General features: G+C 54.0%; 1 pseudogene; it reads left to right on the top strand.

Annotated features, from left to right (window-relative positions):
• The first annotated feature begins 213 nt into the window (after window positions 1-213).
• On the top strand, window positions 214-2,429 carry LOC108634595 (annotated as a pseudogene).
• Window positions 2,430-6,182: the final 3,753 nt, after the last annotated feature.

The raw sequence follows: 6,182 nt of genomic DNA, 5'->3' as shown, positions 1-6,182 counted from the left end.
CCTAGAGCCCTGCCTGTATGGCTGATGGCCCAGGGCCCGTTCATCCTGTCCTGGACTGCCACCATCCATTTCTATATTTCAGCCGACCCCTCACACACACGAGCCATAGCCTCTGAACCATGCCCCACACTCCCCACAGCAAAAACGCTAGTGGGCCCCACAGGATTACTGCACCCTGGGCCGCCATTGCTCACCACTTGCTGTGATGCTATTATGTCCTGTCCCTTGGCATCTGACCCAGGCTGGGGTCATGGCCAGAGCCAAAGGGAGCGTGAGAGGCGGTCAGAGGAATGAGGGAGAGTCCTGGGACCCCAGACCTGCTTAGTTGTGAGCCTGGGTTCTCAGGGGGATGGGGCCCCATGGCCTGTCCTGATGATGCTGCACATGGCTGGGACGTTGCAGCCACCAGTGGTCACACCAGGTGAAGATGCCACCCTCTTCAGAGTGGAGGCAGGAGAGGACGGGGAGGCCCAGGTGGACGGAGTCGTGGCAGGGATCAGACAGGGTTTCTATCTGCTTACAGAGGACATCTTTGAGGATGTGGAGGTTGTGCCAGATGAGGAGCAGCAACAGGGGTCCTCGTTGGAGTTGCAGAAGACGGTGGAGGAGCAGTGCCAGGAAAGGCCTGGAGGCCCGAGTGAGCTTCCGGCACTAGATGTGCTGCAGGCACTGGCGACCCTGCAAGGGGATCTGAGCTCTGAGCCTGAGAAAACCTGCAGGGCCTACGTTTGGTTCACGTGCAAGAGCCATGAGAGGAGGAAGCGTGACTTGGCTCAGAAGAGTGCCATCATCCAGGGCATCCCTGGCTTCTGGGCCAACGTGGTATCCTTTCTGCTACTCCCTGTGGTCCGCTGCTCAGGAGGAGGGGGAGGTGCAGAGGCAGGAGCAGGAGCAGGGGTGGAGGCAAGGGCGCAAGATGGGTGCTGGTGGACCCTGAAGGAAGTGTGGTACTGGGCAGTTGGCAGGCTCCAAAGGCACAGCTGAGTAGGGTCTGGGCAGGGCCACACCTGTACGTGTCGCAGCCATGACTTTGTGTGTCTACTTCAGGCCTGATCTGAGGAGGAACAGCCTCTAAGTCAGAAATGACCAGAGACAGTAACACCAGGGCAGCCTTAGCTGACAGTTATTGTTGTAAAGGATGAATGATTCCAAAGATAACTGAGATCTGGGAGTAACACACACACACACACACACACACACACACACACATACACAAACCCACACAACATATGTAGACATACACTAGCCAACACCAACTCCTTTGCTTTCAGACAGGGTTTGTCACAATGACTGTAAGTCCTACCATGTAAGCGGTGACATGCCACTACCCAGCATACACAGGTCTGGGAAATAATAGCTATCAGAAACAGCCCCTGCTTGGGGAATGGAGACCACCTCAGATGCAGAACACCACCAGGAACACAGAGCCATGAGCTTTTCTGATGGTATGGCAGGGCCTGAGCTCATCAGTAGTGGCTGGGTAAGCAGAAGTGCCCAGCATCCTTGAAGATGCCTGTTCCCATGTTGTTCTTCCACCCCAGAGTAGGGCTGATGCTCCTGGCTCTTCTTGGCCCAGCATGTGGCATAAATGGCTCCTTGACCTCAGGAAGATTATGAACCACCCTCAAGCTTCTGTCATGATCAGCGACCAAGATAAAGACTTTCTCAGCTACATGAGGACAGGTGGGTATGGGACTTAGTGGGGTGTGGGAGGATCATGTTATTCATGTTCCTATACTGTGAGAGTTTGGAGAGGCTTCATGGAAGCTGTTAATGCCTGCCTGGGAGGCAAGCTTGAGGACCCTAGAAGCTTGCACCTTTTCCCTCCTCCCTATCCTAGCAGGTACAGGTGTGAGTCATCCACGGTCATGCAGCAAGCTGAACTTTCCCTTTCGGGACCACCCCTATTTGTTGAAAAGAGTGATCTTTAAGGAGTATTACCTTGACATCACTGGTAAAACGTGAATCCTGGAATGATGATTGTGGGTGTGCAGGGGTGTGGATGATCCACCTATGGGATCCACACCCATCTCCCCTCTCTTCCTGTAGGGAATGGGGGACATCATTTCACTCCAGCCCATTGGTTCTGGGACATTGAACAGGGAGCATCAACTGCAGGCTGGACACCAGGAGCCCTTAACTTTCTCAACTGGTTGTCATGGCCGCAACTGCCCACAATCAAACAGGATTGCTGAGGTGGTATTGTTTTGGTCCTTCATACAGTTGATGATCGTTGTTGGAGCTCTTGGCTGCTCGTGTGAGGGTTCGGATCCTGGTCAGCCCAGGGCTGAGCTTGCTCAGCAGCAAAGTGTTGCCAGCAGATTATCAGCAAAGACGAGTGGGATGATCCCCTGAAGGCTTACCCCAGGAGAGAAGATTCTTCCATGACAGAAACACATGTGGTGAAGGGCTCTGGAGGTGGGCCATGAAGGGACAGCCCTGTGCTAGCCGGGACACTGTCCTTTCCCAAATGGGGATGTTCAGTCTCACAGGAAGCTGGCTGCGGAGTCTGCATTTGGGCCATGCATGTAGCAAGTGGCCTGCTGAGACTGGGGGCTTGGGGATTCAGTGTGTCCATGAGTGAAGCAAGTCCCCTCAAATCAGTTGTGGTTGCAGAGTGAGAGTCCTAGGTGATACTACTAGAGGAAAAGATAACCAACCCATGGCTCATGCTGAAAATCCTGACGTGAATTCCTTCTTTCCTCTGGGGTCATGTCCCTGCCTGTGGGTCTAGACGGGCAAAGGAGCATGGCTGCACCTGAGGGAGGATTCTGGCAGTCTTGCTGGAGCAGATTCTCTGATTTTGTCTAGCGGATCTGCCCCAGGTGACACTCAGATGGACCCTGCCTTCCCAGTGACTGTTCTAGATGTCTTTGGGCCCAACCAAGGACAGGCTTCACTGGCACTTCAGCTGTGTGGGCAAGCAGGTATAGCTGATTGTATGAAGACCTACCTGGCCCCAATGAGAGCAACTGAAAGGGAGTCTTGGCATTTAGTAAGTCAGTGAAGCATGGGTGGTTCAAACACTCTTGGTGCTGTCACAGAGTTAGAAGTGCAACCTGACATGATTGATGTGCAAGCGAAAAAAAATAGCCAGGACAAAGAAACCTGGGTGCTTACAAAAAGTCATGTACCTGGAGAAGAAGGCTTGTACTTCTGCATATGTGCAAGTTTCCTCTCAGGGACGTTAGTGTGTTCACACATGTGCGTGCAGATGTGCCTGCCAGTACGTTTATGAGTATGAGCTGTCAGAACTGACCTAACCAGGTGATGGAAGTTGAATAGCAAAGACATGAAAGCCATAGGAAAAGGTACGTAGACTCTAGCTAGCAGAAGCACTGAAGCCAGGGTACTTACTGATCCCCGCTATCTCACTGAGTGAGCAAGTTCTGAGTGGAATCACAGTGGTACATCAAGGATGCCTGGCAGAAAGGTGAGGCTGGAAGAAAGTGCCTGGGGGCGACCAGTGAGAGTGCAGAAGGTCTGAGACACAGAACAGGCTGCAATCCCAGACACAGAAGCCATGGTGGGTGACCCCACAGCCCCTTGCACACCCGGATACAAGGGCTTGCCTTCTCATGTAAACTTCTCGTATGAGCACTGGTGTCCAGAGAGTGGCAGACTGCACGAGCACCACTTGGAGAGATGGAGACAAACAGACACCAGCCCTTGGTACACACACAGAAGGACTGCCCAAAACAGTGCTATGCCAGAAGCAGAGATGAAGAGACACAGAGCCAGCTCTGTACCCTAAGGCTCTGGTGTCCCTGAACAGTGGAGATCAACTGTGGCAAACTGCGGTTCTTCCCTTCTCCCCTAGCATCTGGACAACAACAGGTTCTGTGTCCCATGGAGAAAAGTATCCAGCCACGTGGAGCACCTGTTTATCCTTTGGATACTCAGGGAGAGTTCTCAGTTATTGCGGGTCCTGATGGACACAGGAGTGTGCTGTTCAGACTGCGAAGCAGGAACCCGTCGTTGGAATTTCCAGAGCCTGGACAATGACAGCACCTGGGGGGTCAGCAGATGCAAAACCCATTACTTCCATGGAGCAGTGTATGCCATGTGGGTGCGCTGTAGCCCAGGAACCCTGGAAGATACCCTACGTTTGAGGGGAGTGTCCATAAGGGTGCCTCCCACCACGCTCTCGGCCATTGGACTAGCTTTGAGCCAGCAGCCTGTGCGTGGCTCACAGCCTAGGGATCCGCCTATTCGGCTGATTTCCCCAGGGCCCCTTCACCATGTCCCACGCTGTCTGCCTCCCCTTTCTTCAGCCTCAGGGGACTGGACACACACCAGCCCCCGCTTCCCTACCATCCCCCTCACTCCCCGCCCCCAAAGAGCTAGTGGGTCCCACAGCTCTGAGCCGCATTTGCGCACCACTTGTTGTGCTATTATGTCCCATCCCTTTGCATCTGCCCCAGCCTGGGGTCACGACCAGGGCCAAGAGGAGTGTGAAAGGCAGTAAGAGGAATGCAGGAGCATCCTGGGACTGCAAACCTTCCTAGTTGGGAGCCCCGGTTTCAAGCGCTGGGGTTGGTGGCCTGCCATCCTCAGGCTTTTTGAGGTGGGACCTTGCAGCCACAAGTTGTCATGCCAGGCAGATTAGCCGCACTATGCAGGGTGGAGGCAGTGGACGACGGTGAGCCCCTGGAGGACAGAGACGTGATGGGGATTGGGTGGTTGTTCTAGCTGCTTGTGGAAGACGTCATGGAGGAGGTGGAGGTTGTGGCAGATGAGGAGCAGCAATAGGGCTTCCTCCAGGAGCTGAGAAGACAGTGGAGGAGCAGGTCCAGGAAAGGCCCGGGAGCGCTATTGAGCTTCCAGGGCAAGACGCGCTGCAGGCACTGGCTGCCCTGCTGGTGGAACTGAGCTCTGAGCATAAGAAAAACTGCAGGGCCTACTTCCAGTTCATGTGCAAGAACCATCAGAGGAGGAAGCCTGACTTGGCTTGGAGGAGCGCCATCACCTGGGGCATCCCTTGCTTCTGGGCCATTGCTGTATCCTTTCTTCTGCTCTTTGAATTCTGCTGCTCAGGAAGAGGAGGAGGTGCAGGAACCTTTACCCTCCTCCCGAGCCTGACAGGTGCTGTTGCGGAGCCATCCATCGTCCCACTGCAAGTTGATATTTTCCTTTCAGGACTCCCCAACTTCTTGAACACAGTGACCACTAGGTAGAATTACCTTGACATCACTTGTAAAACGTGGTTCCTGGGGTGATGTGTGGGTGTGCAAGGTTGTGGATTGTCCACCTGTGGGATCCACACCCATCTCCCCTGTCTCTCTGTAGGGTATAGGGCACGTTGTTCCACTCCTGTCCACTGGTTCTGGGACTTTGAACGGGGAGCATCCTGCCGCAGCATGGACACCAGGAGCCTTAACTTTCTCGGCTGGTGGTTAGGTCACAACTGCTCAGAACTGAACAGGATTGCTGAGGTGTGGTTGCTTTGGGCCTGAACACAGTTAGCAATTCCTTTTGGGATTCTTGGCTGCTGGCTCACCTTGCTTGTATTGCCAGCAGACTGTCGGCCAAGATGTGTGGGACGATCCCCTGAAGTAGTACCCTGGGCAGGAAGGTTCTTCCATGAGAGTAACTGACAGAAACATGTGGAGATGGGGTCTGAAGGTGGGCCCTGAAGGGACACTCGTGTGATACTACAGGGACACTGTCCTTTCCCAAATGGGGATGCTCAGACTCATGCAAGCTGGCTGTGGAGCCTGAATTTGGGTCGTGCATGTAGCAGGGGACCTCCTGAGACTGTCTATTTGGGGACTTGGTGTGTCCATGAGTGAAGCAAGTCTCCATCAAATCAGCTGTGGTGGCAGCACCAGAATCCAGGTGATACTACTAGAGGCAGTGTGTAGTAAGGATCTTTGTCAGAATCATCCTTTGTGAGTCCTTCCATCCCCTGGCCTCCTGCTGCTCCCTGAGTTTGAGATTGCCGGGCACTTCACTCCCGCCCCTTACCCTGGGAAGGCCTGTCATTGAAAAGGTGTCCTCTCCGGGTTCCTAGTGCACCTATGTGCTGACTTTGGGATCTTGTGTGAATTCCCACATTCACCACTCAGTGTCTCACAACCAGCAAACATGCTGCGCTGGAAGCGGCTTCAGGCTGCCTTGGTAAAATATGGAAGAGTTCGTGGAGAAGATGAACAAGGACCCCCAAGGGCAGGGCATGTTGC

Source organism: Capra hircus, unplaced genomic scaffold (assembly GCF_001704415.2).
Source record: "Capra hircus breed San Clemente unplaced genomic scaffold, ASM170441v1, whole genome shotgun sequence".
Classification (NCBI taxonomy): Eukaryota; Metazoa; Chordata; class Mammalia; order Artiodactyla; family Bovidae; genus Capra; species Capra hircus.
Note: the sequence above shows the minus strand (reverse complement) of the source record. Positions and strands in the feature narration are given on the sequence as shown.